Consider the following 25,655-nt stretch of genomic DNA (forward strand, 5'->3'; position numbering starts at 1 on the left):
TTCCATTTTAATATATTTTTAATTAAATTGGATTTATACATCCAAACATTTTAAGCTTCAATGAATAATGCATAAAATTAAATTTTTGCATTAAAAAAAAGTGTTAGTACATTCTTATAAATATTATTATTATTAAGTCATAGCTATTGTGTACTTTAAACTATATCAAATAAAAAAGATGAGAGTTTACTGGTGGAAACTACAACCTAAAGACAAACAGTTATCCAAAAAATTACTAAATTAGGAGACTTTGAGATAGATATTAAATCTCACGACTTAAATCATCCAAGGGTGTGATAGTGTGCCGAGTCGAGCTGCGGAATAGACTGAAACAACCGATATTGAAATATTTACCCGTGATATTGATATTTTATATTTATATTATTATCACCTGTTTCGTTTTAATTGTGTAGCTTTATCTTAACGAGTTTTCAAAAATGATGTTGGTGTATTTTATCAGTATGTAAATACACTTATCCTTACTATACTAGTCCTTACTAATATTATAAATGCAAGAATAACTCAGCCTGCTTGTGTGTTACACAATCACACTTAAAATACTGAAACGATTTGAATGAAATTTAGTACAGAGATATTCTAGAGCCTAAGAAAGGATATAGGCACTTTTTAATGCGAAAAAAATATTGGTTAAAATGCAAGTTTGAATGGAAATTACGTCATTTTTACAACTAGAAGCTTGAAATAATTTTTTCGGCTTTTTATATAAAATAAATACGACATTCAAAGTTCGTGAAAATTTTACCATAAAGGGGATAAAAATGGATGAAAGTTTTTGTGTAATGTCGTCGGTGAAACTCTTACTTACCAGAAATACAAAATATGGAAGAAATACAAAGAAATACGGAGCCATGAAAACTGAACTGAAATTAACGCAATAATGCAAAATAGGTGTTCATTTGACAAATTGAAAGCAACAGAGGATAATATGAACTAGGGTTGTTTAAAAAAAAATAGAGTTTAGACCAAAATAATAAAATCGGCGAAATTGTGAACAAAAGGAGGATAAGTTACGGCATAAGAAGTGAAGGTTATAACACAATAATGTTTGTATTTAAAATTGAAGTTGCTCAGCGAAGCGGGTAGTTCACAGCTAGTCTTTTAATAAATGTATAGTTTGATTTCAAATGTGTTGTAAAATTCGTGTTTTGCTTATTTGACAAGGGATGCTAATGATTGCTTAGTTATTGATGCAGCGCTAAAACCATTAAAAAAATAGGACCATCTTTATCAAAAGACCAAATGCAATCGTTTTGGAATTGCAGCTCTTAAAATACCCAAAAACTGAGTTACCCATATCTCTCTAATTAAATCATCATATTAATAAATTTTTGAAACTGAGTACAAGTAGCTTTAGGCATTCAGTGTTCATTTATAACGTACATATGGGCAAGAACCTTCAAGAAGAGATAATTTTTATTAAAAGAGTATCAGTTAAATATAATACAGATATAGATATGAGCGAGTTCACCCAAATTTAACTTAAAGCTCCCATTTAAGTTAAAACTAAGTTGGATTCTATTTTAGTTTTATTATCTTAATATAGTTTTTATACCATGTAATTATTTTTATACCAATGATTAACTGTTAGTAATTTATATGCATAATTATTTAAGCACTAGAGTGATACCCACCCGCTTCGCTGGGTTTAAAAGTAAAGATTGATAAAGATAGCTCTCGTGTATCCCCTTTCTATAACACTCGAAATAATGGTACCTAAGGATTGTTTTACACAGGTAAAATATATGTATGGTTTTCTATTTTTTTAAATGTATAATAGTCGTAATTATTCATTGTGTATATCAGATAGCCGTGAAATTTTTTATATTGACTATTTTTACTGAAATCTGTAATTTATGGTAATGTCAAATTAAATTAATTTTTAATTTTTGTTTTATTTTTATTAATATATCTTTATAAATTATATCTCATGTGTTATTCTGAAGTATGAGCTATATTGCTGTACAGTATCATTAAAAACCATTCACTAGTTTTAGCGTGAAAGCGTAACAAACAAACAAACAAACAAACATCCTTACTTTCGTATTTATAATATATAGAGATATAAATAAATATTTAACAGGCGAAGCCAGTACATAAATTTACTTAGAATTTATAATTTCTGGAAAAGCAATTTTCTGAAAAACATTTTTAATATCTACTAAATTATAAAAAAAACATGTGTCATGACGTACTTAAAAGTGTATAAAAGAGACGTAGGTAATCATGTGCTTTGAAAATAAAACCAGTTCTGAGTAATTATAAATTATCTACTATAAATTTTCCTCATTTAAGATTAATGAATTAAGTATAGATTAAAATTAAAATTTCTGTAAACTATTAAAACTTACATTTCGTGTATGCACTTGTTTAAAAACTAACGGGTCTCACGTTCAATAGAGTCCTGTGTATAAATAAAAAGTTAAATAATAATTTTATACCAATAGAAGTTCAAAAATTCGCCTATTTTACTTTTGGGGGGTGATTTGGGACTCAAAAAGAAGAAGATGTTATTTAAGGTAGTACCAGCATGAAATCACTTTTCGACAGATTTGGCCGAATTTTTTTTCTCGGGTTTATAATAGGTTTATTTATGAATTCCTAAAATATCATAATTTTTGACCGTTTAGATCCCGAGATATTTAAAGACAAAGTTCGCGATTTTGAGGGTCATGTCCCATTTAAATCATGTAAAATGTCCGGTCTCTCCAACTATTTTTTATGATATTATTATATATTGAAGAAAAAGTAGAAAATAATGTTTATAGAATACAATTCTAAAAAAAAAATTTAGAAATTAATTTTCACTTTCGAGATATTAATTTTGACGTAAATTGATCGAAATTGGGACGTTGGCATAATTATTTCCCATTTTAAACGGTCAAAATTTCTGAAACTTTGGGAATTAATAGTAAGCATTATTAAATTCTTAAATTTAATTTTTCGTTAAATTCTGTCGAAAAAAAATTGTACCATTGCTTTAACATAGAAACTGCAAATACCATGCTGGAACATCGTTAAGTCTAGAAATTAAGTCATTTTAGAAGTACAAGGGTCAATATTTGATAATTGGTAAAACATGAAAACAAAAATTCGATATTCTATTCAAATGATTTTGCATTAGTTTTTAAAGTAATTTTAATTTACCTAAATATTACCAAATCCATACAGTTTTTTTAATTTTTAGCATAGATTTATTATCCTGTGAAAATCTAATTAGATATCCTATCATATTTAAGTATATATTCATTATACTGCCTCTAAAATGGCAGGAAAATGACGGCAGGAAAACGAGACCATTTAAATCGCACGCTAAAACTTTACTTACTATGAATATTGAAATCCCTTGCATAAACAGTGTTGATTGTCTTGCATTATTATGCCCTATAAAAGAGAAAATGGGCAATTTGTAGGTAGCTTAAAGTAGTTTGTTTTGTGAGACATTTTCGACAAACGGAAAAAAAAGATCCTATAGAAAACAATTTGAAGAATGTCAACAAATAACTCAATCAACTCAATCAGTCAATTTTTATTTTCACTTGTTTTTTCTATAAATTATATAAGTTTATAAAACAAAGGTAGTTAGTTATGTGTGATTTTTGTGGCAAATTTCGATTTTAAATTTTCGCAGTAATAAATGATTTTTGGTTTTTGCAAATATTGATGTACAAATTTTTTAAAACATGTTTAAAACGAATTTCTAAGCAAAGAAAATGTACCCCAAAATTGACATGTTTATAGGCTTGGTGTTTACGAAAAAATTTACCGAATAAAAGTTGTTTATTTTTCCATAAAAAAACATTTTTTACCGTGTGCTCTATGTTTTACGATTTAGAAAATAAGTACTACCTACTTAAGCGTTAATTTACCTATGTTGCTCGAGTATTAAAGTCATTTTTTACATTTTGAGCAGAAAATGTTTTAAGTTGGAAATTTTATAACTACACCAAAATTTTGGTTGTAGCATCAATATTTTTAAAGGTTATATGATTGACACTAAACTTAAAACTGGAGAAAATTATATAGGTTACTTTGATATATTTCGTATATACTGGTTATAAAAAGAGCTAACAGCAACTTAATTTTCTCCGGTCAAAATTTTCTTCGATATCCTATTCCAAAGACTATTCAAAAAACACGGGATTTATGAAATTTCTTGTTGGTCAGTCATAAATTGTGACTTCATCGGCATACATCATTTGTAACAATCATACCTTTTTCGAAAAAAAATTCAAAACTTTTAATACAAAGTTCACCATAAACATTACTAAACAAAATCAATAAATTAAAAATTTGATTTTACCATAGATTAAATTTATAAAAAACAACATCAATTCGAATTTCTATAAAAGATAAATTTTACAAAATAACACACGAATTAACAGCAAGCATTAGGATAGAGCAAAAGCAAAGCATGCATCTCTTTATGCACATTTCTAACAAAATTACATACTAAATTTAAATGAGATGGATCAGAGATTAGAATTACGTATGATGATATTGGTAGAACATATAGCTTGAGCTAGATAAAGGAAAACAACATGTATATTATTAGTTACACTATCAGTATAAAAGACAAGGACAGTACATATAATATTACTATACTACTGCATATTACTATACTTAGTGGAATAACCTTACTTTTGTCTTCTTATTTACTATACTTCCATCAAAATATTCGAATGTAATTATTATTAGATACTATAGATTCAAATTAATATTTTAATGTGGTCTATATCAAAACTTATAGACCTTGGGATAGAAAGGGTGCTTCGTAAAATGACTAATATATAGTTGAATTTTCGTGAGTGGCTTTTTTTTGGCGAATCTACCAAAAGAAAGAAAAAGAAAGCGCTGCGTTTTCAAATAAGCACGATGACATCATATTTAAGCTATCGATTTGAAAAAACGCACCAGGAAATTTTCGGAACACTATGACAACTTGATAACATTAATAATTATTTAATAATTCAGCAAAAATGAACTACGTATGTATTTAAAGGCAAAAATACTTAAGCACGGCATGTTCGAGGTCGTAGAGAAGCTCACCGGTGCAGTATTTTTATCGAAAATACTTATTGTTTAATAATTATTGATGTTTTCAAGTGGTCATAGTATCCGACAAATTCCTATTTGCGTTCTTTCAGACCATATAGTAGCTTAAATATAACGTTATCATGGTCAATTGAGAACGCAGCGCTTTTGAAAAAAGTCGTAGAGAGAAGTTTGGCAAACTCCCAATAGGAAGCCACTCACGAATATTAATCATTTTACAGAGCACCCTTTTTATCCCACGGTCTATAAGTTTTTATTATTACAATTATGGTATGGGAGTTTGGGGCAGGACTTTTCGCACAATTTGAACAAGGTTGAGAACATATTTTATTGGTTCATTCATGAGTAAGCTATTGGTCTTAAAACCCGCATGCGTAATATAAATATTACTGCACAATTTCATTTAAAAATTGTGAAATCGTAATTTTGAAATAAAAGAAAAGAGCGGATTCTTTTAGGGATATCAGACTATACTATACTTTTATGTTGTTAAATAATAATGAAACACACCTTTTCGCCACTTTAAAGTGAGTTTTAAGTAGAAGTCTGCATTTTTTTAGAAACAAGCTACGAGTACTACTATATCTGTGTTATTTTTTATCTAAATGGTTTACATTATGCATTGTTTTTCAGCCAGTCAGTCACCGAACACAAATAACCATCATATTACTTAGCTAAACATTCTTGTATGATGGAAGTGTGATGTGATATAAGTAAAATGATGATACATACTGATGATGATTTTGTCGATATGGTGATCATCATCAACAAACATCATTGTCGCCTACATTGTCTGTATGCATCTATAATATATGTAAGTGTATATGTAACTATGCATGTATAGGAAGTAAGTACCCAGTGAATTCGAACAGAAGAAGATGAAGAAAATCACTCCCTCATTCCTTTAGTACGTACATGCATACACATGCATTAATGTAACAGCACTATATCACAGACAATAGAGATTTTGAGAAGAAAGATTTTTCCATTTTAGAAAAAATCTGTTTTTAACAAATTCAAGTTAGTTAATTCAAAAATATGATTTAACTAAGAAAAAGTTTTAAGTAACGTAATTCTCACATTTTTGTTTGTTAATTCGACTTTCTAGCATCATAATTAACTACAAATCATTAAAAAAACAACTTAATCAGTCCATTTCCGGGTTGTCTGTCTGTCTGTCCGCCTGACAACACGATAACTCAAAAACGCAAAAAAGATATCAAGCTGAAACTTTTATAACGTGTTCAGGCCATAAAAGTGATATCGAGTTCGTAAATGAGCAACATAGGTTAATTGGCTCTTGCGACCGTAGGACCCATCTTGTAAATCGTTAGAGATAGAACAAAAGTTTAAATATAAAAAATTATATTAAATTAAATATTATTTTTTATTTACAAAAAAAAAAACAAAAAAAAAAAACTTTTGTTTGAAACATTTCTTCACTGTTTACCCGAAGGAGCGCAAATTAGGTACAAATTATATAGTATGTATATTATATGGGAATATCAGAGATGTGTCTATGATATATATGTATATGTGGCTCTCTAAAATTGGCTACCTTTTTTTACTTACAGGACAGGACAATTGTTTGTTTTCACATGGGTTTTTTCAATTTTCCATTTTCCAAACTTTCCTGGCAGTCTATGGTACAAATTTTTTCTTCACGTAATTTTTAAACTCAAGGCGATTATTTGACTTTATTGTCTGTGTTACTACACTGATGTAACAAACATAATATATGAACTTAACATTACACAATTACATCTTCAGAACTACAATGCAATTTCTGTACTTCCTTGATAATATGCATATCTTTTACATTTATATATACAAACAAAAATATGTACCTAAGTATATTTAAACGAATGCAATATAGTGGAGATAGTTAATTTCGTTTTGATCTTGATCTAGTAGAAAGGAGCTCTTTAAATTTTTCTATCATAGCACATTTGAGAGTAATTAAATAAAAAAACAAAAAATCATTCGAAGAGTAATTTTTCCAGAGTTAGGTGAGGCGTGTGCGTTATAAATATTATTAATTAAATAGTAACGCTGTCGATGTGTCTTTGTTATATTTTTATAACAAATGCACATCACGCACTAGCACTGGATATTAAGTACCCTGGTTTATATCCAGCTGAAGCCCATTCAATTTTCAACTTAAAAAAAATTTCGTGACGATAAAGATGCAACATTTACCTACTTCTGACTAGCCTTTATTTTCAGTATGTTCACAGACCTTCTTAAAATATTTTCTCTTTGTTCCAATAGCTTGTATGGACATCCTCAGTGTTTACTTACCCTGTTAAAACAATAATTTGTATGGATGTAAGTAACAAAAAAACAGTTTTACAAAACTGTATAATAAAAAAAATTAACGAAATTGTAAAATTAGTGGACATTTTAAGGAATTCAATTCTTAACCAAAATCATTATTAAAATTATGTTGTTCAACTAGAAACAATTATACTTTTTTTTAAATAGACCGTGGGACAGAAAGGATGTTAAATGGTGAATGCATACTTGAAACTTTACAAGGGTCTTCTTTTTAATACGTCTACCAAACTTTCTCTCGACTTTTTTTCTGTCAAACGATTTTTTTTGAAAGTCCTGCATTTTCAATTGAGCATGATAACGTCATATATAAGCTATCGGTAAAAAACGCTACAGGGAATTTGTCGAACACTATGCCCATTTGATAACAATAATAATCATTAAACAATTCCGCAAAAGTGAACTATTTATCTCTTGAAAAATAAAAATACATGTTTAAGTTGGCACACAAGCTCATCGGTGCAGTTTTTATGCCGGGTGCAAAATACCTTATTGTTTAATAATTATTAATATAATCAAGTGGTAATCATTTTTTCAGACCGATATATAGCTTAAATATGATGTTATCATGCTTATTTAAAAACGCAGCATTTTTGGAAAAAGTTGTAGAGAGAAAGTTTGGTAGATTCGCCAAAAGGAAGCCACTCACAAAATTTCAAAAATATATATATCATTTAACAGAGTACTCTTTCTGTCTCACGGTTTAAGAAGCATAACACCCACCATATTCCCATTATACATATTTATTCCCTACTTTAACTGTACAAGCGGACTACACATGTATGATACGACAACTTTAAAATCAACCTGTCTAAAAGTCAGATTCCGTTTAGAAGATCAAACATATTACTACCTTTAAATATTTGACTTCCATAGTGTAACCATATGTATGCAAAGTTATGTAACATCACATATTTATTAAATGAGAGTGATTCCACCAACACATCTCCAGAGTATAATATTTGAATAGCAAACGATTGGTATAGAGTAACGTCCTTTTTGATACAATACATACATGCTAAACATTCTACGTCCATAGAAGATGACACAGAGAGCAAGGCTTCCTTGTCAAGAAGAATTTGCATCATATTTAGATGGTGTGTGTTCTGTAAAATGAAGCATAATATAAAGTAGTCAGTCAATGTGTTCGACTTATACTTTGTTAGGCGACGAATATTGTGTAAGACTAAAGATTAGCGTCGACGTGTGTCTGTCTGGTTTGTGTTTATATCTACTGAAATTGATATGGTTTTTAAATGATTTTTCATATAACCCTTTTATAAGAAAAGTTCCAAGATGAATATGTTTTCTTTGTTTTTTTAAAGAAAATCGATTTTAAATTACCAAAAAGTTTTTTAAACTTGATCTTTGCATGTCTTCGTTGTAAATTTGGTAATTTGTAGGTACAAGACTATTTTTGAACTTTAGATTAATTCAGGATGCAATGAATTAAAAATAAAATTCTAACAGTAAATGTTGTAATTAAAACTTTTATTTCACTAATATACCTTTATTTTGTCCATAAGTAATTACTAACAAAAATTTTTTGATGAAGTTTTATTTGACTTTTGCCAATAAAATATTTTTTAACGATGTGTTCAGCAAGTTCGCTTAACAGAATATAAGAAATGAGGGAACCATCTGCCTATTAACTTCTATAGATATATAGGCTATCGCCCATTATTTTCTTGATGGTTCCGGGCAGAGTTAAGAAAAAAGTCAATGAAAACAAACGCAAAGGAATTAGGTGGAAGATAACAGACTGACAGAGACACAGATCATGCCGATGACTTAAGTGTTGTTTCACACAACATCAACGATATTAAATTCAAAATTAAGATTTAGAAGAAGAAGGGAGGAAAGTGTGGCTAAAGATCAACGGAAGGAAAACCAAAGAAATGAGAATTAACAACAACAATAACGAAGACCTCGCAGTTAACAACGAGAAAATAGAAAGTGTGGCAGAATTGAAGAACACTTGGGTAGTATAGTTGCGAAAAAGGAAGACACTGACGAAGATGTGGTAAAAATATATAATTAATAAAACACAAGCAGCATTTGCAATATGGAGATCACACCAACTCAGAAGGCGCACAAAACTACGAATCTTCAAAAGCAACGTAAAATCTTGGTTTTTATACAAACCGTTGACGCAGAAACATTCTTAATATACATTGGCCTGAAAGAGTCTCCAATGAAGAGCTGTGGGATCATATGTCAACAAATACCAGCGAAAGTCATAAAATAACATAAACATGGGTGGATTGAACACTTGTTAAGAACGCAAAATAACATTGCCTAAGAAGCACTGGAATGGAATCCCCAAGGAAATCGAAAAATAGGCCACCTTCGAAACTCTTGGAGAAAAACCATAAACAAGAAAATAGCAGAAGAAAACAAGTCTTGGCGAAATAAAATCGATGACGTTCGTTTGTTGAGCGCCTGCGTTCTCCTCGGGATTGAAAGACATAAGACATATCTACTATTCACGACATGGGCATTATTACGTAAAAAATACTTGCTAGGTGCACGAACAAAATTTTGTCGGAAATTGTTAAACAATAGCAACTTTCAAATAGCGTTTTGACGTAGCTTTAAATGCCAATCGGTTATTGAAACAATTTATAGAACGAGTAAGTAAATTTCCCGCTTTAGACCAGAAAAGTAATTTTCCCGTAACGTTTCATCATATTTGTTAATAAAAATAACTTAATTTTCTGAATTTTCTTTCATATTATATTTAATGTTATCCAGATGCAAAATTTATCTTTTCAATGTTTCTAGAAGTTCTTCCCTAAAGTTAATGTCTCATCCACATCATTGCTGTGACTTATTCAGATTTTTTAATGATTCGATGCATTCCAAAACAGTTTTGAAGTATATTTCAATTGAATGTAGCGCATTGATCGCAGCCTAACTAGCGAATAGAATTTAGATTAAATTAAATCTGAAAGTCGATAGCTGCATTTCTTCCATATCACAACAAAAAAGTTTTTTTTAAAGAGAACAAAAAATCAATGGTGTAATTCGACATAGTTTATAAAAACAGAAAGAAGATATGCATGTGAAACCGCTGTTTGTTACTTTTGTTATAGTTTTTGTGTGTAAAAACAAAAAGAAATAGAAATCCAAGACTAAATCTTCAGCACGACAAACACAACACAACAAACATAACATTACATGAAGAAAGCTTTGTTCTACACACGTAAATAAGCGAGTAGAGTGTAGTGTATTGAACATCTATCTCATATCGTCCTCATGCTTATGATGTTGATAAAAAAAAGAAGTGTACTAGCAAGCTAAACAGTATTAGAATGAGTGGGTGGGTGTTCTCTTCAGAGTTTCTGTGTATATCACCACCATATAGTCTAAGCAAAGAAGACTATTGAATAATAATAATAACAACAGCAACAATAATAAACAACCAGATATAAACATTGTTTAGTTTGGTTAACGTCTGGTATACAATCATCACAAAAGCCATCACGTTGGTTCAGTTTAACCACGGTGGGTGCAAATTTATTTAAAAAAAAAAAAACGGAATATTTGATGTGTGGACAGTCGAAGGTGTTTGCCTTAGCTAGAAAATTAAAAGATGAATCAAGTGCGTGTCGTACACGCATAAAAAAGTTCTCTCAATCTTTGATTCCTAGCATTTAGGATGCAGACACCCTCACAATTTCGTTATTTATTGGAATATTCATTTGAAATTTTTCAGTCATACAAAGTCATGGGTCACATTTTATAAGATACTTAACCGAAATCAGAACTTTAAACTCAGCCAACTACAAATTGACAAACAGGGCTGATTCTTAATATTTTGCCTAGTGTCAGAGATTTTTATTTCCTTATACCGATTTTTATGACAAAATATCATTAAAAGTTTTATTGAAATATTTGAATACATAACATAATTGAATTATCAATTTATCCAGTTTTTACATGCCATAGCACACTAGTTATAAAATAAAAAAGTCAACTTTTACAAATAATGTGCTAAGGAATGTAAAAACTGGACAAATTGATAATTTAATAGTGTCAAATTTTGTCATGAAAATCGGTATATAGGTATAAAAAAATATTCTAAGCAACTTTCTCCAAAAATTTTTTTCGATATCTCTAACCACCTCTGTCGCAAGACAAAACATTAAGAATCTTCCCTATTTGTCAATTTGTAGTAGGCTGAGTTTATAATTCAGATTTCGGTTCAGTATCTTATATATTCCTCTAAATAACGAAAATATGAGGGTGTCTTTATCTATTACAGGCCACTTTGTGTGTCTAAAGTAGCCTGTAAAAGGGGTAATTTAAATCAGGAGATAGAGTCTTGCTTAACTAGTTTATCGGATAGAAATCTAAAGAACCTATTCATATTTCAATTAAGAATAAACCTTCATTGAATGTGGAATTTCAAACATATCCGCCTATTATTTTAAATCCATGTTCAAAAGAATTTTCATTTTAAGATGTTTATATGTCACAGACAGAACTAGCAATATTCCTCCGGTTTTTTACAGAATTGATGACGGAATCCTGAAAATATCAAAAGAAACTAGGACCTTGAAGAATTAATCAGGTTCTGCTCACCTGCTTACAGTAGGAAAAAGGAGAACGGCAAAAATAACCCATAAAATGATTTATTGTACTAATTGAAATCTGCATAAAAATATAGGATCGTAATCAAATAGGGGGTCTAGTGAGGTACTTCTAAAGAGCACATTGATGTAAAGAGAAGCATGGAAAATGACGGTCACAAAAAAAAGGTTTAGAGGAGCAGAGTGCAATAGTTCTTGGGTCTTCAAGTATATATCATGGCTAGCTTTTCACATTGTATTATTCTGAGCTACCAAATTAATAATTTTTTAAATTTCCATTGATATGGCAGTTTCTTCTGTGAAATTAAGAATAAATCTTACATGATTGTTCATTGTAAATACAAAACAGTAATGCATAGTACAAAATGGAAATGTATTAAATGCGTGCATTATTTTATATAAGTATACACACACATATACATTTACACACCGTGTCTCATGCATAAAATCGTGAATTTACTGTCAGTAAGTTAACCTAAGCAAAATGTACGAAGTTATAGAGAATTTTTTTTAAAACTATAGATACGATGGCTAAGGTTACACACTTATTTTTTTTTTTTAAATTCTTAATAAGTAACGAGGTGATTTATTTTAAACGTGGCAACATTTGCTGTTTTGTTATGTTGGAAATGTTATTGCACAAATTTTTTATTAATTATGGAAAAGTATCTAATATGTTTATCGTAAAATCTTTGCTAAACGGTATTGTAGTTGTCTGGCGTGAACGTTTTTTGGAACGCTACAAAATGGCTTCATGTTCTAAAAAAAATGTATGGCGTTGACTTGATGTCTAATACTAATGCTTCTAATTTAGTATAGTTTTGCTTCACTTTCAACAAATTATAAATTCCATTTTTGTGTTGAATTTAAAAAACTGGTATTATTGTTGGATAAAAGGCTTCGTTTTTTTTAATATTTAGTCGGACTGAGTCTAAATCAATTCTGAAAATTTTAGAGGGGATTGTCCGATTATTTAAAAAAGTAAATGACTTCAAAAGTGGTGTTATAGGAAAACGGTAAATGAATGATATGTTTTCATAGGTTTTGCCATAACTAGTTCGAACAAATTTAAAAAAAACTATTCAAATTAAAGTTAAAACCTTCATAAGAAATTAAAAAAAAAAAACCGTCTAAATATGGATGTATTAGAACGGTAGTGTGGACACAAATTAAAAAATATATATATTTTCAATTTTGATGGTGAATTATGTTGTAACTTGACTATAAGACAAAAAGTAAAATAAAATTTCTCGATACTTGGGGTAATTTTCAAATTATCGGAACTTGAAAATTTTGATTGAATATTTAGCTTTCGATATTTTGAAAACTTTGGCAGATATCGAAATTTTTTTTATTAGTTTTCGTCTAAACTTATGAAGGTATGACAAAATTCATCATCAAAGTTGAAAATAAGATACAAATTATTTCAACTCCCTTAAGATTAAAAGTACCTAGTCAAAATTTAAGCTGGTTAAGAAACTTGGATAAAATGTGGATTGTGCAAATTTTTCAATAAAAGTAATTTTTGGATTTTCTTGAATCCCACAAAACAAATTTTTGGTCGCAATCAAATTAGATATACAAAATCACCCAGTAGAACTATTTTGTATTGTTGTTAAAGGTAGAAATATTGCTATTTGTAACGTATAGATATAAAATTCCATAACCGGGGAAATGTGTATAAACATTATAAAATATACCAAATAGAAAAAAACCAGCGTGAACGCCACACGACGTCTATATACACACTATGGAGGACTATAATAATAGCCAACTAGTTTAATTAACCATTCAATTAACAACTATTAATATTGCGCCGGCAACAATAATTGTTGGTGGCTTTCACATCTTGATTGACGCAAGAATATTACAATGGGAGAGTGTAGTGATAAAAAGCTGGAACAGGGTACCATTAGAAACTGGTTTTCGCGGCAAGGGTTTCAGATAGGTACTCGATTTTTCAGAAAGTTAAATTTCCTTGAGAGATACTGTTGAAGTCAATCACGTTTTGGTATCTGGGGATATTAAAAATGTAATTGTAAGCCTGCTGTGAATCATTTTTTGCTGATCGAAATTCAATGGAAGCTTAGCATGCGTTAAAAAATATAATATTTTAATAACTTACATGTGTACTTTCTTATTAAATTACACTCTTTGATCTCATTCTCATTCAATGACCAAAAAACAATACGTTATATTTTAAATTACGAAAATAAACGCTAGTTGAACATCGCCGTTTAGTAAATGGCTAGACTCTTACCTGAAGGGCTACTTAACCTAATTAGCTGCGACATATACTTATACAGAGTTACGGACCTAAAAAGGGTAATTTAATATAATCCGTACGAGTCTAAAAAATAAACGAGACTCTGATGTGAATGCATTCATATCAGTTGACTTGATTGAGTTAACAAAACTGATTTTATTTTTTCAAAATACTATAATAAATAATAGGAAGGAGTGATCAAAATTCGGGTGTTTTTATTTTCGTGTTCTTTATCGCTGATACATATAAACGGAAATTAGATCCAATTTACAAAAAAAAAATTGTTAATCCTTTATTGCTATTATTAAAAGTGTCTGAAAATTATCAGAATCAGCTAGAATCCCAATGATTGATTGGGATGACATTTAGATGAAAAAATCAGTTTTCCGGACTTTATATTGACATCCATACTACGTGAAATGTGTACCACGTTGAAAACTCAGGTTATCGTGCGATCACTGGAGTTCAGTGATTATTGTAGTACATTGTTAAGGATTTTTAAGTACACTGGTAAGTTTATTATATTTAAATATGTTAAAATATTGATTAGAATGAATAAATAATTTAATGCTTTTCAAATTTTTAAAATTTATTATTTAAAAAAATCATCGTTATATTTAGGTATTATTCTCGTAATTATGTTCTTAAGTCTAGTGATAATAGATATTATAACTGGTTATGTTCTTACGTCTAGTGATCGTAGACCCTATACCAAAATTAGGCACAATCAAGGGTAATTTTCTTTATTAATTTGTACAATTAATTCTAAAATATTTTGTTTTCATGAAAAATATTAAGTATGTTTCTTACTCCTTGTAGAACGAAAAAAGTTTTTTGTAACAATTGTAAGGGAAGAAAATGCAATTTGACTTCAATTTTGATATTTAAATTAATTTTTAATGATTATTTATGTTTAAATAATTTTTACTATTATTAAAAGAATCAGAAAATTAAATAATAGTTTCTATATTAATTTAATTAATTAATTAAAGATAATATGAGTATGCGTCTTATAACATTAATTGGTTTTTTATTGGTTTTCAAAAAACATTTTTGATAAATTTGAGATTTGATAATACATACCTTTCTACCAGAGTTAAGTGCATATCCTGGGATTATTCACTTTCAATCCTGAAATTGTATTCAAAACATCACGGAATTAGAGGCAGCCTCGAAGCACCGAAAGTTAAAGTTTAATACCAAAAATTAAAGGCTTAGGCTTGAAAAATTTCCAAAACTAATAGTCAATAATCATTTTGTACGACAAACTAATTTTCTGGGTGAAAATATTTGTAATTATTTAATAATCAGCCGCAAAGTGGGTGATTCTTAAACATCCCGTAATATGGTACATTTACCTTAAGTTTCAAATTTGTCGCATGTGTATTCCCTATCTTACGTTTTATAGCCTGTATATGGACTTGGACGTAAAGAAAATAAAAATTATGATTTTTTAACAGTAAAAAGTAATAAATTATTATTGAACATTTATAGATTTTTCAAAAAGTTATTTCTAGTTGAAGAGATTTTTATTTGAGTAATAAAAAAACAGTACACGAAACAGGTTGTTTGTATGTTGAGTCAGTGAATGTGATCAGACTTTGACTGGTTAACTGACTTATTATTATTATTGGTGATCTATTTGCTTAATAAAAATATTTGTAGTCTTCACAACAACAAGAAATATTTTATCCAATTATAAAAGTCGTGCATTTCAAAATCAAGTTCAGATGCTATGCCATTTTTACTTGTATACCCTGTGTATTAGTAATAAATAACATATACAGCCTGGATGAATAATACCCTGTGTTTTAGTAATATGTAATACATAGAGGCACTTTATATCTCTAAAATAATATGTTCTACTACAATATATCATTATTTTCTACGCTATTCAATTAAGATTCGTAGCGTTTTCAGCCAATTATAATAACTAATTTCTGGCCTAATAAAGAGATTTTTGCATTTTCTCAAAATCATGGCACTCTAAATCGATTAAAAAAGTTTTAGTTTCCTAGGTAACCTAGATGTCGGTTTTTTGGTGTCTGTTGCAGTTTTTTTTGGATTTAACTCCCAATCAGCAAACAAATATCGTGAGATAAGGAACATAGTTTAAAAAATTAGCATAAAGTAGATAATATGGATACGGATATTAGCAGAACTTCAAAAAATACGCTTTCCCAAAACTTGTCCAATAAAACTTCCTTTTAAGTAAATAATGAAAATCTATAGTATAAAAATGAATAGCGGAATGTGTTGCTAAGCGCAAATATCGAGAGCAGCTGAACCGATTTCGCTAATTCTTTGCCTTAAAAAAATTGCCTGAAAAAGTCAAATCAGCACTTTTCTATATTCCCCTACAGATGATTTGTAATAATAATTAAAAGTCAATTTGAACTTTAATACCATACAATAAAGTGTAAGTGTTAGCAGAGGGGTTCCGGGAAAGCAAAATAATTGAGTGACGTTAGTATCGTATTAATATTAATGTCTATATTTATCAATATTTATACTATTGTTAGTTATTGTTAGGCGGTACGAAGTTCGCCGGGTCAGCTTTTATACGAATACAATCGTATTTATATAAACTAAACTATTAAAGATACAAACGGTGGGTTAACGGATTGCACTCGAGGTAAGGTTAAAAATCGTACCTAATTGGAACCTGTAACTGTCATGGAACAGTGTATTTCATTATATTCGATATACATGTATATTCGATAAAACCAAATTTTGGATTTTTTATAAAAAAAGTTCCAATTGAAACCTACAAAGCTACAGCGAAACGAAACAATAAAGCTTTTCTACTGTTGAGAAATCTGCCGTCAATCTTGATCACTTTAAATAGTATTTTATTAATGAATGTTATGCTAATTAGTAAATGAATTTAAATTATTTTTTCTCATCAATATTATTCATATCATAATATAATAATAATAAATAGGTATGTAAATATATTTTTGTTGTATGTTATTAAATATTAATATCGTATTATTATTAATGTTTCATTTATTATTTTTATTATTTTTTTGTATAATAAATGGAATCTTGTGAGCGTTCTTCGTTCTGCGTTCGATTCTTATATATAGATAGATATATCGTACCTATAGATATAATAATCATAATTAATGTCTATTAAACAACAACAAGTTGTCGGAACATTGTTGCAGTTTATAACGATTTGTATTTTCAATTTTTATTATTTCCTATCACGAATTACAAACAATATAATATTTTTGTTGTTATTAATCGCGTCCTCCCAGGATGTGTTGCGATGTGAATCATGTGGCAAAGTACAAATTACTTCTAATTACTTTTTATTAATAGTAAAATCCATAACACTTCTTTAAAATCAAAATGGAATATGTAGATCGTTGTAAAAGTGAATGATGAGCTTGTAACTAAGTTTTGAACTAATGAGCTTTTTGCAAATTAATATCTAGGGTAAAAAAAGCAAGTATTTATTCCATGTTTCTTATTTTTTTATTTTTTATTACAAACCAGAAGCTAAAAGCAAACTATTTGGATAAAATTTATTAAAAAGATAAAAGCAAACCATTTGGATAAAATTAATTAATGAATATTTGGAAATTTCATTTGTCATTGAAAATAAAGTAGCACTGATGGTTTATTTATTTGAGATGCTGCACTTTTTAAGCCTTATAATTTCGTCATTTCTGCTTCAGAGATTTCTGCTTTGTCATTTGTAGTTCAATTTTAATAAGTAGCATACCGTTAGATTATTCTTTCTTCTCAAATGAACAAAGATTTGAAGCTCCAAATATACCAAATTTTTGTCCTCCCTTCTAACTGTTAAGCGAAGCGCTACGTGTAAGTTATGGTTGGATAGATAAAATTGACTTGATAGATTCCTATCGAGTATCTTTTACCATAATGTTACTTTTAGCGAATTTCCGAAGGAAATGGAGCTATATTGCATTTGTACTGACGATGGAATTTTGAAAAAATTTCTTCAACATGTTCAACGATCCCCCCTAATAGATGTCAAAAATGACCACCGTTAAAAATTATATATATATATATATATATATATATAATATGTACGTGTCTATACGTTTATGTGTCTGTAAATTCTCTAGCGGTCGCAAAGTCCGATTTGAATAAAATTTGGTATCAAGAAGGGCTTTGGTATTTGAAAGGCCAAGTTCGTTAATGAGAAATATAAACAGATAAACAAGGAATGGAAGGGTGCAAGAGGTATGAAATTTTGAATTTTTTCAAAATAAAAAAAATTTTTGTATTTTTGATCAGTTTTTAGCAAAAAAGTACTCTGGCAATTTCTGAAGATGCTTAGTTATCGAAATAAAATTTCTTGGAAAACTAAAAATGCAATATTCGATTTTAAGAAAAGTGTGTACAGTTTTTTAATCATTTTGGAGGGATTCGTTTTGCTATCGCAGCTCCTGCGCTATATATTTTCATTTTCTGAGGGTGTCATATTTGATTTTTCATAGAGCGTTTGTGTCTGAAAGAAAGAGTTGTTTTAAGTAAGCCATAAAAGCCCTCTAGTATATTTATCAATAGATGCCTTCCGCGCGATCAAATTTATCGTTAGTTTTGCCGGTTACTTTTAATAATATTATAATTCATTTTCATAGGCGTATAATAAATTTTTAGGTCAGTTTTTATGACGATATTCAAACATGTCGTTACGGGTAAAATGATTTCCTTTATAAAGGCTAAAATGATCCCTATTTTGTGTGTAAAATTACCTATAATATATAAAATGATCCCCCATCATATAAAGGGTCTTGCGTGTGTAAATTTAGATGATTTCACCAGTGATTTTTGTTTTCATACTAATCGTTGATGCAATGTAAAAGAACATTTAATATTGTGAATATGTGAACTGTTTGATAAAAAATGCAATGGGATTATTTTACCCACTATTCTAACAAGGTCGGTTAAAACGACCCCTTTTGAGAAATATTGAAGAGTTCTGAAAATGTTAACAGATCAAAAGAAATTAACACACTAATATTGTAACATTTGAATAAAGAATTCAAAAATATTTCGACGTTGTACATATGTCGAATAGTTTGGCTATAAATTAAATTTTTTCTTAAGGGGATTATTATAGACCACCTTCCTCTAGATGTGTTTAAGATATTTTTTGTAGAAGCTGAAATCGATATTGATGCATACATACATGTCTAACATCACATATTAAAACGATTTAATGTTCAAATGTACCATATACATTTAATTTTATGTGTATTGTATATGATATTCAATTAGAATAATAAAAATTACACATTTGCATAATAGGGTAGTATGTAGCACCAAGAGTAGTTCAATGTACCTTAATCATCTTATAGTTTATCAGCAGATATTGCTATTTATTGAATAGTTAGAGTATTTGTATTGAAATGAGGATGCACTATCAGATTAAAAGTTGAAATTGCGACAAGTGAAATTTATAAAATTAAAAAAACCGATTTTTGGAAACTTAGAACATTTTATAGTTCTTAATCAGTTGGTTCGACCATCTAAAGGCAACGATGGCACTGAGAAACACATAGACGAATATTGAATTACCTAATTATTTTACCATTTCACTTTTCGAAATGACTTGACTCAGGTTTATTTGACCATTCATTTCCATAGTAATTATCTATATGTTAAAATTATATGTCATACCTTTTCCAAACTGAATCGATTTTGAAGATCAACGCCAATTTTTTAGTTTTTTCGAGAATGAAACCCTAAGCTCGCACTTGATAGCTAAAAACACTATCCGTTAAATTACCTTTCAAATGAAACCAAAGAAATTAAAATCGATTCATCCGTTTCGGCGCTACGATGCCACAGACAGATATACACACCCAAAGAGGTCAAATTTATCACACCCATTTTTTTAGTTTGGTGGTTAACAAATTTGTAACGCCCTGTATTTAGTTCGGGGGTTAAAAATAGAATTTTTGATGGGAAAAGTAAAAAAAATCTGATATTTTATTTACAAGCTAACAATTTACATATTATTTTATAAATTATAAATCATTTTAAATTTTCAAATATGATGTACCTAAAAATCTGTTTTAAATTTTTATAGAAGGTAAATTTTCAAATATGATGTTCCTAAAACCTATTAACATAATGTACCATTGACAATATGTATGCATTAAATTTTACAATTATATGGTTGTTTTCTTTATAGATTTCGAAGTAGATGTGTGCTAAGTATAAGCAGCAAAAATATTATCATTAAGCACGAGTCATTAAAAATACTAGTTGAAACTGTTGCTGAACTTCCAGAGTAGTTTAGCGATTAGAAATTGAAAAGATCGCCTTCAGCTTCAATCAATGTTGGTGATTCTAAGTACATTCGGGTGTAAACCATGGTACATTATAATAGGAAACCATGGTTCATGCATCGTGTACCATTTTTTACTAGTTTTTATGGATAGTTTTTTATTGTTGACGAATAACAGTGCTATAAACAGAAACAATATTTGATATTTTAATGCATGGTGTTAAGAAGCACCATTTTATTAATTCTAGGTAATACACCGTCCCTTACTGTACGTAAGATAGGTATATATTTTATTTTTATTATTAATTAAAAATATATATACAATCATAATTATTTATTTCATAATTTTATAATGATGATAATAAATTATTAAAATTTATCATTACCTCACATAATGCAGCAAATACTACACCGGGAATACAGTGACTACTATACTACTATCACAATTATTACAAGGCATAAATATTTTACGGATTTGCAATGACGTATATCGAAGACATTCTTAGGGGATATTATTTCCCTCGTGTTATCGTAAAATATGCTCATCGTCAAATTCGGTTCTCAATTCGGCTGCATTTTTTTTATGTTCGTTACCTCAAAACTATCGAGATGAGTGAACTGATTTTGATGATTCTTTTTCTATTAGAAAGCTGATGTTTTCCGTGTGGTCCTATTTCAATTTGGTCCCAGTTCTGACAATGGCATCCATGAGAAAAATATATTAGTCTTAAGTTTGCATTAAGTATGTGCGCGACAAATGGACGAATAACTCAATATCATGACAACCGATTCCGATGATTTCTTTTTTAGTGACAAATTAGTTAGTGTACTTCAGATTGACTAAAAATTAAAAAAACTTTTAACAAAAAACAAAAAAAAAATTCCAAAACAAATTAATATGCACTAAAACGTAAAAAATAAAGTTAATAATGTAGTTACAATTATTGTTCATTTTTGAGTCGGTTTCAGCCAAGCCATTAGTTGCAAACGGTTCTATCACAGTTGTTTCCTTGGCTGACACGGACTCTAAAAATAACAATAATTGTAACTACAATAAATTGATGTTATTTTATTCTTGCATTGCTTTTTAGTGCATATTAATTTGTTCTGGAATTTTTTTTATGAAGTCGGTTTGTTTTTTTATATAGCTTTTCAGGAAAATGGATGTAAATTTAAAGTAATATACAATCTAATAAGACAATGTGATTAAAATTTCGCACGTATAAGTTTATAAGACACGAATTGAGCGGTTTTGAACATAGCGGAAAATTTTCTATAAGAACAATTTTAATTGAAAAATACGTAAATAATATTAAGTAGCAAATTACCGTAAAACGATTGCATTTAAATAAAAATTAAGCAAAGTTATTTAGCGGGAAGTTCTTAAAACCTAGTTTCCATTTTACCTCGAAAAACAGAGGAGGTTCCCAAATCAACTCGTATTTTTTTTTTACGAACTACTTACAGAGTAGTCCGATTTTGATAATTTTTTTTTATAAGAGTATACTTCGAAGTTGGTATCATATAAATTTGAATAAAAATTCGCCTCTATGAATAGAAAAACAGGAAATGATTAATATAATCAATTATTTGAATGTTTGGTAGGTAAAAAGGTTACAATGAAGTAAATTTCCTGGCTATTTCTGAAAAACAAGACATTTTTAAAATTTACCAACAGCTGTGTTAGTAGTAAATGACACTGCATTCATACTTGCCCCCTTACATAATCATAAATGCGCTACTGTGTAGAATCGTATATACTTTTATGTATAATTACTTTAATAATTTACTCTCAATTAACATATGCTACGGTCTATTATAATGTGCTTTGATTGTAAGGTAAGTATACGTAAGATTTTTTTAACGTTCTGATAGAAAGTTTTAGTTTTCTCTTCCATAGTCAAAAGCGATTGTTTTATGATTTATTAACGTTTTAAGTTTGTTAGGATTGGTTAGATTAGGGGAGGTTATAAACAACGTAACATATAAACGTTTGTTACGTTGGTTTGTGTACGCTTTCAAAACTATGTATGTAAGCTGCTTTAAATATTGTCTTTATCTATTTTTAGCCCCCGACGCAAAGAGGTATGTGGGTGGAAGTGAGGGTTACAAGGTAATATTTTCAAATTTACCCAAGGGAGGGTATCAAATAACAGTAAAAATCAGTTCAGCCGTTTAAAGGGATTATCAAATTTTATAAAATTCATATTGTGTTAATTCCAAATAAAATTACCCCGATCGCGAGAAAACAGCTGGATGTTGCATGTTCCTGTGTCGGTAAACCAAATAGCCGTCATATCTACGGAGACAATGGAAAAACTAAAAATATTGCATACCCATAAGTATTGCAAAATAAAGTACTTCTATGAAAAGTATGCCTAGTTGTGTACCTCTTGTCTTATCCATGTAACCATAATATGTCACAGCGAAGCGTAGCAGGATACAATTAGTATTTAAATTTTAAGTATATAGTGTGTAAGATGGTAGAATAAGACAAGAAATGTCCGATGGAGGTCGAATTTTGGCTCAGTTCGCGCACGTACCCAAACGTCGCCATCTTAGCTTGTTCCCGCTTCAAGATTCAAATGTTGCTCATAACGAGAATACGTTTGTGTGAACAATCTTTGATTGTAGTAATGTAAAAATCGTTGCTTATATGCACTTTTTTGGCATAAGACATGTAAAAAAAATTAGGCGGTGACTGGGTACCCTCACCCTACCTCTGCGCAAGAGCATACCTTGTATAATTCTATAATGGTATGTATCATGTATACAGTTTAGAACTCCACATGTTAAATTAGTTTTATTTTTTTACGAACAAGCAACCAAGGACCATATTCACCACGGTTTGTTTAATACATGTGTTTGATATGATATATTAAGATTGTTATAAAAATTAAAATTATTACGTTTCCAGTACATTTAATGTTGTTAGATTAAATATGTCTATGCATTTTTATAACGACTGATAATGATAATAATAGCAATAGGATAATACAACTTAAAGGCTGTAAAATGATAGGGTTTAGAATATTGTGAAGAACATTTATGTTATTTGTGGGCGAAAATTTTTCGTTATGAATTTGATTTCCCTGTATTTAATTATTAATAAAGCAAATTGCTTGACCCAAAACCAAAAACTCATCTCATAATATATAAAAGGTTGAAATTCGATTTCATGAAACATTGACCTATGTCTCCCCTTTAACATCACTAGATTGATTTGGCACGTAATGAGACATAATTAACCAATAAGTCGAACCTGTCTACACACCAGGAACCTTCTCTCTCTTAAAGTTTCACAGAAAAGATCCAGACACCTCAGGACACTAAATTGCGTAATTTAGTTTTCAGAGTATTTCTCCGAGACAAAAAAAAATTCGTAGCGCAGGAGCTGTGTTAGTTAAGCGAATTACCTCAGTGATTGAAAAAATAGCACATTTTTCTTAAAATCAAATGTTACATTTAAAATTTTTCAAAATTGTAAAAGAAAAATTTTCAAATTAATAATTTGTTCTTGTTTTGATATAGTGCCCAGGTACTTTTATCATAAGCAAGGGTAAATATGATAAAAACTTGAGGATGCCAATTACCATTAGTCTACAGTGTATAAGGTATTATAAGGTATACCTAAAATTATCTAATCAAAAGCAAATTTTATGCATTCATTATTGCTGTAAAAGATTCTTCTTTTCTCTTAATGCATGTTATTCAATCAATACAGAGTTTATATAATATAAGAAGGTGTAGTTCCTAGAATCATAATGTTCATTTATGTTTTTTTAAACCACTGCTTTAAATATCACAATGGAAATTTCATTTAATAGCCAGAATAATAAAAAGTTACTTTTTTTTCGCAAAAAGTTATATTTTTAGTTCACACAATATTACCTACACATTGACAACCAATATTCAGTCTAACTGCATTCTGATATAATTTCCTTATAGTTGGAGAAAACTAGTGGATTTTGATAAAAAATTCGATAAATTTTTACAAATGGCTAATTTTTCTTTTTATAATAGGTTTTTTTTTTTGGTGAAAAATACGGAAAAATAGTTCGCCGGTTCCAAAACGATTCGCGAGATTTTCACTTTGTTTTCTTTGGTGATGTTTCCTTAAATATCTCTGCTTCTATTGATCGGATTGAGACAAATAAAAAACAAAATTATGTTAAGAACTTCTGCATCGACATCTGAACATAGCAAACTGCTATCAAACCCTGAACATAGCAAACAACCTAAAAATTTCAAGAAAACCGGCAAGGTCGATGCACCAATTCTTAACAAACAATTTTTTTGTATATTCCTCGCAATCCGATCATAGAAAGCAGAAGAAAATGTCACCAAATCGAAAAAAATGTTTCTTTTATTTTAAAAACAAAAGAAACTTAATAAAAAAATTTGCAAATTGGCAAAAATTTATCGAATTCATTAACAAAATCCACTATATTTATACTTTTATTTCAATATAAAAGCTGTTCAGGTAATATCAATAGCTGCCGAGAAAAACATACTTAATGATTTAAAGTACATTTGACACTAGGTACTGCATCTTACCCTGTATGTATGTATACAATATCTTATAATTATTAATAAATATAATTCTATTCTTTATAATAAGTGAACAAATAAAATAGATCAAATAGACGTAGGTTTAATAGTATGTATACCTAATACACAAAGTTGCATACACTTCACCTCTTTATAGCTCATCTCATAGCTCCCTCCATATGATGGTGGTGCCATCATCTACATGCATACATATACAAGTAAATACGTTTATTATAATAATGTACAATGACGTTGCACTTATTATTTTGGCTTTATACGTATAAGAAGATCATTGGAGCATATCACTTTATCCGTCAGCGTATTTAGATATGTATAAGTAGGGTAAGATGCAGTACCTAGAGTAACAAACTTCGAATATAATACCTTGGTTCATTCTTAAGCTTCTTGATAGATTGCTGTGCATGAGGTAGCATCGTACAGTGGAGTATTTATACCAAATTACCGAACAAAAGTCAGAAAACTCAACTCTTTTGTTTTGCATTGGAAGTTGTTTTTTTGGTTAGATAACCAATACATTACAAAAAGGTCCCTTGAGTTATCT

Source organism: Chrysoperla carnea, chromosome 2 (genome assembly GCF_905475395.1).
Source record: "Chrysoperla carnea chromosome 2, inChrCarn1.1, whole genome shotgun sequence".
Lineage (NCBI taxonomy): Eukaryota > Metazoa > Arthropoda > Insecta > Neuroptera > Chrysopidae > Chrysoperla > Chrysoperla carnea.